At 46.0% G+C, this 16210-nt stretch overlaps 1 long non-coding RNA gene across 1 annotated transcript in view; it reads left to right on the top strand.

Moving 5' to 3' along the window:
• Nucleotides 1-16210, top strand: part of LOC138566748 (uncharacterized) — a 56217-nt gene that overhangs the window by 15117 nt on the left and 24890 nt on the right. The gene's annotated exons all lie outside the window — the stretch shown is intronic.

The raw sequence follows: 16210 nt of genomic DNA, 5'->3' as shown, positions 1-16210 counted from the left end.
AGCAGTTTGATGTCCGGCTACATTAAGGGCAAGAGTGGTGTGTCTCCGTAGAGCAATGTGTTGTCCTTCTCCATCAAGTTTAGCTCATAGATACAGTCTCTGTCAAGCATTGTGTTATTCGCGAACAGTTGAGCAGTTGGGAGATAGTATATGTCTCTGCTCTGGGTTTTTGTAAAGGGCGTGCTTGAAGCCCACGAGGGAACCAGGTGGTGAAGACTTTGGAAGACAAAATGGAAAAGAGAACTGGGCAATGACTTACAGAAACATTTCTTGATAGTCTTTTCAAGGGAGACCGACCCCCGATGTTATGAAAACTCAGAGACATGGCATTACACCGATTCACAACAATGAAGAAAAAAAATGGTCTCTTGCTCAAACCGGTTTGATCTTGAGGGCTACCTTGAGGGATTGTCTCCTATGAGCAATATGGTACCCTAGAAGAAGTGAAGACACCAGAAGCGGCTTCCAGTGAGCTATCTGAAGATTCCTTACAAAGGCAAAGGCACAGAAGATAGTCTCCTATGAGGACTGTGGTATCCTCATGCCGGAAAGGAACACAGAGGTAGTTTCCTATGACAAATAGGGGATCCTAAAGCAGGCAAGGACAAAAGATGAATATTCCCCATGCAAGTGCCCGAGAGGAAGCCTAGGACAGGTAATGTGCACATTACTAATACAGAAGAGGCTGAGGTCCATCGAGTCTCTTTTAAGTAATGTGATACTCACAAACAGTTCAATGCTACAGGGCTATTCTTATCTAAATCATAGTGTCTCCTCACCTGCCATTTGCCTGCAGGAAGATGTACAGAACATAGACTTATGGTAATACCCACCATGTCAGGGTAGTTAGAGTTTAGTGGCCGATTTGAAAGACGAAGAGGCCTATCTTGCGGGTGCAGGGGTCTGTCTCGGAGATGAAGAGGCTTGTTGGAAATGGGCTTTCTTGGAGTTAAGGATGCCCATCTACGAGGTTAGGAAGACTTTGAGGCGCAGAGACTTGTCTGGTGGGAGAGGATGTCTCAGGGCTGTAGTGGTGAATCTGAGGTGTGAAGGCTTACCCCAGAGGTGAAGATGCTCGGCTCAGAGCGGAGCGCCTTTTTCAGACATGAGGCAAATTACTGAGGTGTAGAGGCCTCATTCCGTGGGTCAAAGCCATATGTCAGAGGTATTAGAGGTCTCTACACTTATCTGTAAGCAGGAGGCTGTTAGAGGAACGTGGAGGCCTGTCCTTGAGGAGTAGGAATCCAGGGAAAACATTACGCCTGATTCACTAAACAGATGCAGAAGCAGAACACAAGAAGCGACTTTCCCCTCTATTCTGACTCTACAACTGCTGCATGCAGGTCCTCAGATTCCCTAAGGGGACTAGGGAATGGGCGCAGGCACTGGCTGTGTGTGGAAAGGAAATACAGCCAACTCCTGTGTGAATATGGAAGTGTCAGAGATGTGGCAGGCATATATTTCTGCATTAGCCCCCTGCACCCAATTGGGCAAAGGGAAGGTGACCAGTACTTAACCTCGGTGGTTTCAGTAAGAGCATTGGCAATGGTAGACTTGAAAGGACTCATCACTGCCAATGCATTGTTTACAGTTTCACGCCTGTAACAGACGTGGAAAGATAAAGAATAATGGAAACGAGCCTGCTTTTCACGAGCGTGACTTTTGCACGAGCATTTCCATAAGGTTTCAGAAAGCAGGCAGGGGCTTGTGAAGACACTGGTCCTCATTGTGCTTTACACAGCACCTACTCTGCTCTAGGGAACAGGTACATGCTGATGCCCACAGGGCCATCTTAACAGTTTCAGGGGCCTGGGGCACAGGCAGCCTTGGGCCCCCCTGTCCGAAACCCATGTTCTACTCCAAGACCCCTCAAACTCATGTTGCCTCTCCCACACCGAAACCCATGCCCCCCTCCCAATCTGAAAAATGAAGGGATTACATATCTCGAGTCAATTTCAACAGATACTCGTCTAAGTTTTAAATGGATTATCTAGTTATTAATAAAATATAAACATTTCACATCTCTGTGACCTGTTTCCCCAAAAGAATGCTATATTAAGAACATTTTCAATTTGTTTTTTTCGAAGTATATATTGTGTCACGGCCACAGATGTCCAGCAGCGGAACACTAAATTTCTCGGCCCAAAATGCTGCTGTCACCAGCCTAGTGGATTTCCTTCGAATGATGGATGGCAAAGGCTGGCCCATCTCCTCGTATGTTGTGGAGATGGCTATACAAATGCAGAGACTCCAAGATGCTCAGGCCAGTTTACACCCTCTCTTTTACTTGACAAAAGTGACAAACAAGTTGTCACATGATCTGACGGATGCAGTTCTCTTTTCATAATCCGACACAGTGTTCAGTACATTTAAGAGAAAGAGTTCCCTCTCGTCTGGCTGGGGATCCATCTGCCGACCCCAATGCTGACAAAAATGCATCCCGGTCTAGGTGGAACTTGGAACAAATATTGGGTAGGAACCCCGATCTAGCCTCAGCACCACTGCCTCCAGCATGATTCTCAGGTAGGGTGTACTGAAAGGGCATTTTTGACACGAGTGAAATATAATTCACACAATATTTTTCTGCTATCCGTAAAACATTGATGAGATTTCAATTAGTCATGACTGAATTATCCACAGATTGGCAGCTTCTTGGGTATTGATTTAAAGTCAATATGAGACACCAGTGGCACCAGTGCAGAGGTCACTGAGAGGATATTAGTGGGACACAGAAGGGTCAACAAAGGTACTTAGGTGCAATAGTTAACACTTACATGGACCTTTAATGGTCCCTACGTGGCCCAACACAAACGGCGAGGAAAGTTTAATCTAAGAAATGTTTATGGAGCTGTGCCCGACAATCAGGATTGAAGAAGGGCAACACTGTGGGACATTAATTGGACATCCCTGGGCCGGTGTGCTGCACTACAGTGGCCATCAGCAATGTAAGAGTGCACCACTTGGGGCACATCTCTGACTACTCCACTTGCTATATCTGGCACATACAATAAAATGCCCCCCAACTGGACATTAATCAAAGTTTAAAATCCTGCCCGCACACCCAATCAGTGGAACGTCAACTGTCCTTTAAGTAACCATCATTAAATGGAGCATTGCCCTACCAGGAATGGACACTCAATGGAATATGCATTGGCCATCGATTACACTTGGCTCCAAGTCTCAACACACGTGGGATGTAATAAATACATTTGTCAGTACCAGTAGTTGGTGGGTATTTAATTGTATGCACCAGGTATTACAAGTGGGGCAGCCAAAGATGATCCCGGGTGGTGCACCTTTAGATTGCCGATGGCCACCGGTACTATAGCTCAGTGGCAACACACTCATCTTGGAAGCAAGACGACGCAGAGCAGCCCAGGCTCGAGTCCTGGGCCCGCGCTTAGAAACCTCTTCGTATTAAGTACATTATAAAAAAACAATTATAATTATTATAATTATACCATTAATTCATGCACATGTAGAACGGCCTTCCCGCCTCATGTGAGGGACCCTCTCGGCTTGCATGGGATGCAGTCATTGTTTTCCTATATGTGGCCAGTTATCGCATTTCCAGCTCTTTCCAGCTGCTCCCATGCAGTGTGATATAAAATGAGCAGGTGCTTTGTAAGTAAGTGTGGAATAATGAAAAGAACAGAAAATGTGTATAACTGGGTAGAATGGAATAACTGAGGTTGCTTTATTCGGCACATAATGTCAGAAGCTTGTGTATTTAGGGTTAGATGCGGATGGATGGTTTGTGCAGGGGACACTTCAATAAACCAGGCTTTTTCTTGTGTACACAGTGGAATAAATCAATATGTGTTTTCTACAGTGAGAATTGGAGCAACTTGTGGAGTTTTGTATAAGACAGACAAGTACATTCAGTGAGGGCTAGGTGCCCTGAGAAGTCTTGTGTGTTCAGGCCAACAGTTACTAGAAAATGTCCATCGCATGCCAGTCCTGTGTGTTTGAATTAAACCATGAACACATTTTATAAAGCAGACAATGTGCCACCGGACCAAGGCCCTTCCACTTCCTAATATACCAGCAAGCAGGGCTGATTTCTTGGCATGGCACGGGTGCAGCACACGCCGCACCGGGGGCGTTTCTAACTGTGCGAGATTCTGGCACACACTCAGAACTTCCCAATGCTTAAAGACATTCCCAGGGCTTAGGCCAATGCCTTGGGAGGGAATGAGTCCTGTCATGGTAAATCGGTCGTTACTGTAAATTATATTTGATTTAAAGTGGAAACCTCTACATGGCATTTCTTAAAGCGCAACAAGGCGCATACAATATCGAGGAACACAAAAAGCAGTGCTAGTAGTACCAAGAGCAGAAAAAGAGGCTTCTGGGTCACTGCGATTGTACAGAGTTTTAAAACAAATGGAGGTGGCAGTACACACACACACCTGGCCTTCTTGCACAACCACCCTTAGCTTGGCAAGTGCTGTGCACTAGGACAGCAGGCACTGAGCCTTGTTTCTCAAATCACCCTCATGTGTAGGGTCACAGTTACTCAGCTCCCTGCCTGCCCACGCTGTAAAGTCTGTGGAAGCGACAGTGTCTTTTGGGGTGGGGCATTATGCCAAGGGCGTGTGACATTGTTACACACCCTTGGTATAATGCCCTGCTGGTCCGCCCCAAGAGCCACCGTCTGTGCCTCCCACAGACATAACAGTGAGACACATTCCTTGCGTCCACAGGGTAAATGACACGCTGGTGCCTTTTTCAGTACATGGTTCCACCTGAATCGAATCCTAGAGCAAGAAGCTTCGCTTGGCCGGGAATATTCCAAACCTGCCAATCAAACAGCCTCAGTGACTTCCTCCCGGCCACTGGGGAAAACATTATGGAGCAGCGGTACTACGTCTGACTTACGTAACCGGCCATACACCTGTAGCTAGAAGATGATTAGCACCTCAAAAGTCTTGTGCTGCTCATTGTGTGCAATCTGGATATTTTGCAATGGATGTATCTGTTTTTTATATTCAGTTTTTATTTATCTGGAAGTTTTGCTCTTGTAATGCCCTTATTGGCACATCGCTTGATACTCATGAGCCTATATCGCTGAGTTAATAGCACACGGGTTAAGCACTACCCCCAGAAACGCAGGCAAGACTGCACTTCAGAGAATGTAATGCTGACAGAACTGACTCAGCCCTTGATCCTTCAGAGGGTGAGATATTGAGCACTATTACATGGAGTGACAATATTAGGCCTTACTACAGCTCTTAGAAAAGTGAAAGAAGTCAGGCATGTAGCCCATATATTACAAGCTATTTTTATTATACTTCGCGTGCCAAAAAACATAGCTATCGCATATCAACAGTCCAGGGTCCTCACAGTTCATGCACGCCCAAAGAAAATTAAGAGAGATTAGAGTTTCCAATATAAAATGACAGCTGTTTTGTTTGTTTTGATTTTTTAATTGAAGATTATGTGAATGTTATGTGCATATCTTTGTGCATATTATTGTGCTTCTTTCCCTGTTCAGGTGCTTCAAAAGGACTTGTATGTAGATAGCGCTATAAAATATCCCAAAATAAATAAATAATTGTAGTCTATGAGGGGCAAGAGTGCACATTACAATGAACAACACGTGGGGTGTAAACAAAGGCCCCAAACCAACGGAACTGAAGGACCCACTGAAAAAATGACCTGCCAGCCTTTATAACAAAACCCTCACACTGAAAATGGGCCTATTAAGGTAGACTGATGTTTGATTTTGCTCCCTGCACTTGTAGGGTGATGCTCCAATGTTGCAATTTACCTACCTGTACCTGATGCTTTGTGCCTGATGTAGCCCCCGTACCATGAGGTGCGGCTTTTCCAGACTCTGCATTTACCCTAATTTGTCTATCATGTATCTGTCTGCCTGATGTAGCACCCCTGTAACATGAGTTCTGTATGTGTGGTTTTGCACTTTGAAGAATGTCACTTCGCACTTACTGTAACTAGCACTGTGATGCCTAAGGGTTTGGTGCGCTGCTATAAATACTAAATAAATAAATGCAAATAAAGAATGTGGGGTTTCTGTAAGTAATACAAGGAAGTGCCATGTGAGAAAGGCCTACCTGTCATTACAAAAGGAAAAGCAGCATTTTAATTCACAGTGGCAGAAGAAATGCAAAATCCCCTTTCACGTGGAAAGCAGGATTTTCAAACACTGACACCAAAATGACTTTGCATGGGCGTTTGCAGTTGAAAGCAAGACATGAGAAAAATGTACCCCAGGCAACCTAAAACTGTCAGGGAAAAGACATGGTGTTGGTTGACAAAAAGTAATGTATATTATGCTTCACATGCAAAACACTGGCAACCATTTGAAAAGGAAAGCCCACTTTGTTGCGTGGGCCACATGAACATTTCCTGTAGGGCTGAGGCAGACCCTTTTGCTTCGTGTGGGGCAAATTTCACATAGGACTACCCCACTGAAAGCCTGGCTTGAATCCCAGCTTTTTACAACTGCAACAAAGTGTGGCCATTAAGGTTTTTGAAAACAAACTTCCCGCAGACTTGGAGTCTCTGAAAGCTCATTTCTGTGCAGGGCAGATGGCCTAGACGGCACATGACCGGAATGTAGGGGGGAGGTGTGAAAACAGGGGCTTGCAAGATGTCTCCAGGGCCTCGTGACATCACAGGGTCGGCCTAGCTCATTATCTGCAGTGGGGGATCTCTGTGTTGGCCGGTGCATCCCAAGTATTTAGGTCCAGCAGCCACCAACCTCAAACAACAAAGAGGTTAATAAAAACAAAGTCCAGGAAGCTTTGGTCACATGCTGGCCAGTGATGGTAAATGATGGCCTGGAGGAAGGAAAACTCATATTTGCACATATATAGAGTCCTCCTAATTTTAAATGGACTGTCACAATTGTTGCATTTGCTCAGAAACCACAAACTGCACTGCATACATGTATGTTTCATTTTTTTGATTATTTCCAGGTGATTTTGTCGAAATAGAATGAATCCACCCGCGCTTTAGGGAATTGTAATGACCAGCTAAAAGGTGTTCCTGGCTGAATATGTTCCGAATTGGAGACTTGGCAAACTGGTGGTGGGTAAAATTAGGAATGTAGGGAGTAAATTGCATGTTCCCAATGATTATATTGGTTGTAAAAATGGCAGAAAATTGCCAAAATGCCCGTGCAATATGGTGCTGACCCAGCCATTGTTTTACTTAATCCCCCATAATTAGCTGAATTGGAATATATATATATAGTTACGTGATCAAGCGCTCAGTGTAGCACGAAACGCGCTGTTCTCAGGTCGTGCACCATGGCGTCCTGCCTCTGCGTGTCTTTTTGTGGTTGCTTGTTGTACTAATTTGTTTTTGTACAATTTTTGCTGTTCGTGTGGAAACATTGAAATTTACCTGTATTTTCAACACAGTGTTTCCATGGTCTCTGTCCATGCTTTTGAGCTTCTGCAATTGCTGCGTGGCCTGTGGGAGTGCGGTTCAACTTTCCTCCTTTTTTGGATATATATATATATATATATATATATATATATATATATATATATATATATATATATATATATATATATATATATATTACAGGCAATTACTAGTAAATTCTGGAGTTTTCCCACATAACTAATTTTAGTTAAAAAGTTGTCATGGAAACAAAAGCGGATTTCAAATGAGAGTTGCCATATATCTGCTCTGGACTCTTAAACCAGTCCTTAGAGAGAGGCTAGACTTGGAGCTGGAGAGAAGGGTAACTGTCCAATTTTGGTTGCGAGAATTCTTGCAGGTCACTGCCCAATATTGAGATCTTGATGATGCCATCACTGGTATATAAAGTAGAGGCACTGTGAGAGAAGAGGGAGGGCTGCTAAAAATTACCATCTGACAGCCGCAAGACAATGCCAAAAGGAAATCTTTTGCTGAAATTGCATCTGGATGGACCTGTCTATTGCTTGGGAGGCCTTAACGCTGACTGGATCCTATAGCGAAGAGCTGGGGACCATCCCTGATAGTGGTGTGACCAGACCCCTGCCCTGTTTTCCAAGAGGGTCCTGAAATGCAGCTAACTTTCCTGAACTTGAAACAGAGGTTTTAAATGTAAGTCGAATTGAGCCGTTTGAAACCAAAAGGTGAGGGAGTCTGCATGCTTTAAATCCTTTCCCTTTATATTGGGCGAGGAGGTCAAAACTGTGTAGGTCCTTAGCCTATTTAACTAAAAATATTAATTTATTTAATTCCCCTTGGGAGAACACCACAGGGTGATTTTTGTTCAAACTCTAAATTAACAAAGCTTATTCCCATAGTGCGCTGAAAACTAGCTTCCCCAACACAGGCCTTTAAGTGGAGGGGGGGATGAAAATCCGAAATTCTTAAATCATCCCAATTTGTACTGTCCAACTTCCCCTAAAACATGTCTTTAAGTGGAGGGGGTTTGGCAGGGGAGGGTGCGGGGGGCTGAAAATCCCAAATTCTTAAATCATCCACATTTGTATTGTCCAACTTCCCCAACACAGACCTTTAAGTGAGGGGGGGGGTCTGAAAACAAACCACTAAATCACCCTGTGTTTATTTGAAAGCAAACATGTGGGTGAAATCATCATTGCAGTATGCATTTGTACCAGTCTTTAAACCAAACTGCTAGCCTTTTACGTGTACAGGAAAATGGAAATTGCCCAGCACTACGTATGTGAATTGCTTTTGTTCATTGACCAATGTTGATTATTTCTGGAAGTGAAATGGGGATAATGTAAAGTATTGTGATTTGTGCTTTTCCCAACCAACTTATTGTCATGATGCCTACCCCCGGGGACCCAGACCAAGTCCAGCAACCCCAGAAGCAGGCATCAAGTTACCCCAAGCAAGCCCAACAACCCCTGCTAGGGTCTATTTGGGTGCAGTCCTGGCGCCTATGGAGCCAGGCTCATGTGGAAAGTCAGTCCTGGCGCCATAGGCGCCAGGCTCATAGATTAAAACTTACCTGATGCAGACCATTCTGCAAACCTACCTGATGCAGACCATGCTGCAAGAGCTCCAAGCCAAAAGAGGCTTGGAAGGGACTATTTTACCTAGGGACTATTTTTTTACTCGGGTGGGGCTGGGGAGGAATACTTACCTGGGACTACTTTGGAGGCTATTTAAACCATGCCCGAAGAGTAGCACACGCTTCGCGTTATTCTGCATCCAGCAGCGTAACGCTCACAGTGCCTGCAAGTCTGCATCCAGTCTTCTGCCACGCCCGCCTCGAGTTTGGAGCTCCTAGCAAAAGGGAGAAAGAAGAAGAAAAGGTTAGAATAAGAGCAATACCTTTGATCCTTACCTGAATTCCTGATTCATCGCGCCTTCGAGCTGGAAGAAAGAAGTTATTTTATGCGCGTCGCCTCGCCTGCTGCAGCGCCGCGCTGAACTCACCGGCCTTCCCAGCATCTTCACATTTCACCGCATCCTCCTGCATGTTCCTGCTGCACTCCGGCACCTAAGGAGAAGACAAGAACAGCAAGGTGAGCCAAGGGAATACACAGAGGAATACCTCCCAAAGATTTACCTGATTTTACCACCGGGGGTACTATTCTTCTTCACGGTTCGGCGCAGCTTCCACTGCATCCTAGCCAAACCCCGGCCCCTAAGGGCAAACAAAAGGACAGCAAGGTGAAACAAGGGACTAACAAGGGGAACCCTCCTCACCACAAAAGACTTACCTGATTTTACCGCTGGAGGCATGATTCCCCGAGACTTCATACTTTCTCTTATCGCCTGAATAAGGGAGAAAGCAACAGGTTACATATGGACATTACTTTATCGAACTGTGTTGGATAATACAAATCCTTACCAGAACATTACCGGTTGCCACGAGGAACTCTTCAGTAAGGTCAAGCTGCAACCTGCAAGGAATCGGACAAGAGTGAAAGTCAGGCATTTGAACTCTTACGAACTACATACTTACGGCGTCTTGCCGGGAATATCGGAGTCAATATTGTCCTGGAACTCACCAATGCCTTCGAGCCAGTGAAGCAACTGGTTATCTACGCGCCCCTGTGCTCAATGCAGGATGGAGAGCTCCTCTTTTCAAATCATCAGGTGGGACTATAAGAGGGGACATCCAAGGTGATCAGTGGGGAGAACAACGGGGCGGGGGGATTTACGCTCAACTCCACGGGTGGTTAATTCCCTTTCTCCACTTGCAGACGAATATTCCTACGGGCCAAGCAAACAAAGCTAGGTGGGCCAGCCCAGTCCGTCATCTCGGCCCTACACGTCACATTGGTGGAGATCGCAGCAGTCCAGTCCAGATCGACGCCTCTGTGGGAGCCAGGTGAGCGTAACAGAACGCGAAGCCTACCTACAAATTCCCACCCGGGCGTTATGGATACCTCAGAGACTGACCAATAGGCCCAATTACTAGGGGAACTGAGGGCTGAAGTGCATTCCGCCCGTCAAGAAACCAATGCCCTTAGGAGGGAACTGATTTTGTCAAAGGAGCAAACTGAAGACCTTGCTAGGCAACTATTGCAAAGCCAGGCTGGACAAGCACCCCTAACTGGTTCCGGGGGAAATCCAGCTCCTGTGTTATCGAGTAACCCTGTGCAAATAAACCTACCTGGAAATATTCCATTAGCTCCACCCGATCGCTTCGCTGGAGATCCCAAAAGGTTCGCCGTGTTTATGAACCAATGCCGCTTGCTCTTTTTATGCAGACCTGGAGCCTTCCCAAACGATCAAGCCAAGGCAGCCTTTGTATTGTCATATCTCAGCGGCAGTGCAGCTGATTGGTCAATTCCACTAGTTACTCAGGATGACCCAAGTCTTCGGGATTTTCAGGGCTTTCAAACGAGCATGGAAAGACTATTTGCCCGGCACTCCCAAGGACAGGCCTTGGATAACGAACTTTTGTCCCTAGGACAGGGTAACCAGGACCTTCTATCTTACATTGTGACCTTTAATAGGTTGATAGTGGAAACTGGATGGCCTGGGGTAAAACGAATCACGTTATTTCATCGAGGGCTTCGAGGAGAACTCAAGGATGTCTTGGCTCAAGTCGTGAACCCACCTCAAGACTGTGCTGAATATATAGACTTAGTGGTCCAGTTAGATCATAGACTTCAGAACAGAAAGGCTGATCGAGCCAAGTTTGAGAACAGGGTGTTGGTCAAAACCCACGCTAACCCCAAAGGAGCAGAGGCTTCAGAACCCATGCAAATCGGAGTGGTTAAAGGACCCTTAACCCAGAAGGAAAGAGAAAGGAGACGGCAAATGCAATTGTGTCTATATTGTGGAACTTCTGGGCCTTTTCTACGGGATTGCCCTGTAAAACCGCCCAAGAAGGTGGTAGGAGCTGCTGATAAAAGCCATATGGAGTCAGACTTGGGAAACGACCACGCCCGACAAGCGTAGAGGTGCGCTTGCCAAGCTTGAAGAAGGATACTCAGACCTCGCATTTCATCATACCAATGGTCCTTGTAGATCCAGGGCAGCCATCGCGTATGCACGCAGTAAGGGCATACATTGATAGCGGGGCCATAGGAAACTATGTGAACTATGAATTGGCTTCCAGGATGAATCTGCCTCTCTGCCGAAAAATCACCTCAGATGTCATCACCACAGTTGATGGAACTGAAATTGCCTCTGGGCCTGTAACTCATTCCACCTCAGAGATGACATTATTGGGTCCGGATGGGCATCGAGAGGCTATTGTGTTTGATCTAATCAAGGCCCCACAGTTCCAAATAATACTGGGGATACCTTGGTTGGAAACACATAATCCTTGTATTGATTGGCGAGAGAAGAGAATAACCTTCCAGGATTGTGCGCAAACCTGTTACCCAAAGAAATATCTGAGCGCAGGCCTGGCCACAGTAACCACAGCAGCCATGCAACTACCTCCTGAATACCAAGAATTCCAGGATGTCTTCCAAAAAGAACATGCAAACACCTTACCTCCTCACAGATCGTACGATTGCCAAATCTATCTCATACCCGGTGCACAACCCCCTTGTAGCAGGATCTATGCTCTTACGGAACCTGAGAACCTTCACCTACGACAATACTTAGATCAGTACCTTGCCAATGGCTTTATTCGCCCATCTAAGTCCCCTGCATCTTCAGGATTTTTCTTCATACCCAAAAAGGAAGGTGACCGCAGAACATGCATAGACTACCGCGCATTGAACCAGATAACTGTTAAGAACCGATACCCATTGCCTCTGATCCCTGAACTACTAGACCAAGTGAAGGACACTTGCATACACACTAAATTAGATCTCCGGGGGTCATACCATCTGGTAGGTGTAAAAGAGGGCGACGAATGGAAGACTGCTTTCCGCACTAAGTATGGGTTATTCGAATACCAGGGGATGCCTTTCGGGTTGTGCAATTCACCTGCTGCCTTCCAATACTTCATGAACGATGTCCTTCGTGAACTCATTGACGTTTGTGTTGTCGTATATATCGATGATATTCTAGTATACTCCTCTTCAGAATCTGACCATGTGAAGCACGTCCGAGCAGTCCTTGAGAAATTGCGCCAGCACAAACTATATGCAAAACTAAAAAAATGCGTTTTTCATGCCACAGAATTTGAATTCCTTGGGTTTATACTGACCCCAAAGGGAGTCCGAATGGACTCACGAAAGGTGGACACAATCCTTAAGTGGCCATCACCAAGTTCAGTTAAAGGAGTACAAAGTATGCTCGGCTTTGTCAATTTCTACCGCAGATTCATCCCAGATTTGTCACATGTTGTACATCCCATCACAGCACTCTTGCGAAAAAATAAACGCTTTATGTGGACTGAAGAAGCTGAAAATGCCTTCCAAGAGCTGAAAGCGAAATTCATGTCTGCACCTGTATTAAAGCACCCGCGCCCTGATCTTCCATACATAGTGGAAACTGATGCATCCAGTCTAGCCATGGGAGCTGTCCTGTCTCAAAAGGACCCTGAAACTGGCCAGCTTCACCCAGTAGCGTTTTGGTCCAGAAAGTTCACGGCACCTGAGTTAAACTATGCAGTTACCAATAAGGAGTTATTAGCCATTAAATCCGCCTTCAAGGCTTGGCGGCACTATCTTCTCGGTGCCAGGCATACCATTACTGTGATCACCGATCACCCGAACTTACAGTATTTAAAGACAGCCAAGGCCCAATCGTCACGTCAACTCCGATGAGCATTGTTCTTTGCCCAGTTCGATTTTGTGATAACCTATCGACCAGGTTGTAAGAATGGTAAAGCAGATGCCTTATCCCGAATAGGGTTGGGAGAGGCAGAAGTGAACCCTGAACCAGTACCTATAATTCCCGAACAAAGGATTCTTGGCATGACTACTCTACGGACCCTAGAGGACATTCAGGTAAAGATCCAGCAACTCTTTGATTCTACAGCCTTGCAGGACTGGGTAAAGAAAGGCCCGGACTACTCTGTCACCAATGATCTGCCTTATTACCAAGGACGGCTGTTTCTGCCACACAAGGAACTACGAGAGCTCGTCATTTCCCGTTATCATGATACCCTAATGGAGGGGCACCCAGGTATTGCAAAAACTGAAGCTAAAATGAAAAGACAATTCTGGTGGCCCACCTGGCAAAAGGATATTAAATCATTTGTGATGTCTTGTGGCATTTGCGCCCAAAACAAAAGTCAAAAGAAAAAACCAGCTGGACTCTTACAACCTTTAGACATTCCGCCTACACCATGGCACACCTTATCGTTAGACTTTATTACTGATCTACCCCCATGCAATGGATTTAACACCATTCTAGTTATTGTGGATCTTATTTCCAAGATGGCCCACTTTATTCCTTTAAAGGGATTATCTTCTGCTTCAATCCTGGCCAAGGAGTTCCTCGAAAACATTGTTCGCATACACGGATTTCCGTCCGTATTGGTCTCTGACCGGGGCAGTCAATTCATTTCACATTTTTGGAAAAAATGCTGTCAATTGGCGCAAATCAATGTGAGGTTATCGACTAGTCACCACCCCCAGACCGATGGTCAAAAGGAGAGGACCAACCAGACTCTTGAACAATACCTGCGTTGTATGTTACATCAGACGGAGAGTAATTGGAAAGACATTCTTTGGATCGCCGAATATGCATACAAAAATTCAGTACACTCTGGAACTGGACAAAGCCCCTTTTATACCTTCTATGGGCACCATCCTCGAACCTCAGACCTTGACTCACCCCAACACTTAGAAATGCCCGCAGTGAACCATCTGCACGCTACAATTACACAAGCCTTTAAGGAAGCAACTACACATTTAAAACAGGCGAAAGAAAAATACAAGAAAGATGCTGATCGGCATAGAAGTGATTCTCCACAATACCAAATAGGGGACCAAGTATGGTTAGCTACAAAACATATACCTCTAAAGGGGACACGGACCTTTAACCCCAGATATTTGGGACCTTATTCTATTAAGGCCATTATCAACCCGGTGGCTGTCAAGTTGGACTTACCTGCTAATATGCGAATTCATCCCGTCTTTCATGTGTCACTTTTGAAGCCAGTACAACCAGGGACAAGACTAACCAAGCCACCAGACCCCATCCTTGTAGACAGAGAACCTGAATTTGAAGTTAAGAACAACCTGGACTCCAAGCTGATAAAGTCAAAATTTTTTTATTTAATCGACTGGAAAGGTTACGGACCACAGGAAAGGTCATGGGAACCTAGTGACCATGTTCATGCACCCCGATTGGTGAAAAAATTCCACCGAAACTTCCCAGACAAACCAAAACCACGGGGAAGAACAACTTTAGGAGGGGCCTTGGGGGGGAGTGCTGTCATGATGCCTACCCCAGGGGACCCAGACCAAGTCCAGCAACCCCGGAAGCAGGCATCAAGTTACCCCAAGCAAGCCCAACAACCCCTGCTAGGGGCTATTTGGGTGCAGTCCTGGTGCCTATGGCGCCAGTCTCATAAGGAGAGTCACTCCTGACGCCATAGGCGCCAGGCTCATAGATTAAAACTTACCTGATGCAGACCATGCTGCAAACTTACCTGATGCAGACCATGCTGCAAGAGCTCCAAGCCAAAAGAGACTTGGAAGGGACTATTTTACCTAGGGTCGATTTTTTTACTCGGGTGGGACTACTTTGGAGGCTATTTAAACCACGCCCGAAGAGCAGCACACGCTTCGCGCTATTCTGCATCCAGCAGCGTAACGCTCACAGTGCCTGCAAGTCTGCATCCAGTCTTCTGCCACGCCCGCCTCGAGTTTGGAGCTCCTAGAAAAAGGGAGGAAGAAGGAGAAAAGGTTAGAACAAGAGCAATACCTTTGATCCTTACCTGAATTCCCGATTCATCGCGCCTTCGAGCTGGAAGAAAGAAGTTATTTTATGCGCGTCGCCTCGCCTGCTGCAGCGCCGCGCTGAACTCACCGCCTTCGCAGCATCTTCACATTTCACTGCATCCTTCTGCATGTTCCCGCCGCACCCCGGCACCTAAGGAGAAGACAAGAGCAGCAAGGTGAGCCAAGGGAATACACAGAGGAATACCCCCCATAGACTTACCTAATTTTACCACCGGGGGTACTATTCTTCTTCACGGGTCGGCGCACTAGCACTCCACTGCATATTAGCCGAACCCCGGCCCCCAAGGGGAAACAAAAGGACAGCAAGGTGAAACAAGGGACTAACAAGGGGAACCCTCTTCACCACAAAAGACTTACCTGATTTTACCGTCGGAGGCATTATTCCCAGAGACTTCGTACTTTCTCTCAGCGCCTGAATAAGGGAGAAAGCAACAGGTTACATATGGACATTACTTTATCGAATTGTGTTGGATAATACAAATCCTTACCAGAACATTACCGGTTGCCAAGAGGAACTCTTCAGTAAGGTCAAGCTGCAACCTGCAAGGAATCGGACAAGAGTGAAAGTCAGGCATTTGAACTCTTACGAACTACATACTCACGGCGTCTTGCCGGGAATATCAGAGTCAATATTGTCCTGGAACTCACCAATTCCTTCGAGCCAGTGAAGCAACTGGTTATCTACACGCCCCTGTGCTCAATGCAGGATGGAGAGCTCATCTTATCAAATCATCAGGTGAGACTATAAGAGGGGACATCCAATGTGATCAGTGGGGAGAACAAAGGGGTGGGGGGATTTACGCTCAACTCCACGGGTGGTTAATTCCCTTTCTCCACTTGCAGAAGAATATTCCTACGGGCCAAGCAAACAAAGCTAGGCGGGCCAGTCCAGTCCGTCATCTCGGCCCTATGCGTCACATTGGTGGATATCGCAG

This window comes from Ambystoma mexicanum, chromosome 2p (assembly GCF_040938575.1).
Source record: "Ambystoma mexicanum isolate Mex_15411 chromosome 2p, UKY_AmexF1_1, whole genome shotgun sequence".
Taxonomy (NCBI): domain Eukaryota; kingdom Metazoa; phylum Chordata; class Amphibia; order Caudata; family Ambystomatidae; genus Ambystoma; species Ambystoma mexicanum.
The sequence above is the reverse complement of the archived record's forward strand: the minus strand, read 5'-3'. Positions and strand labels throughout refer to the sequence as shown.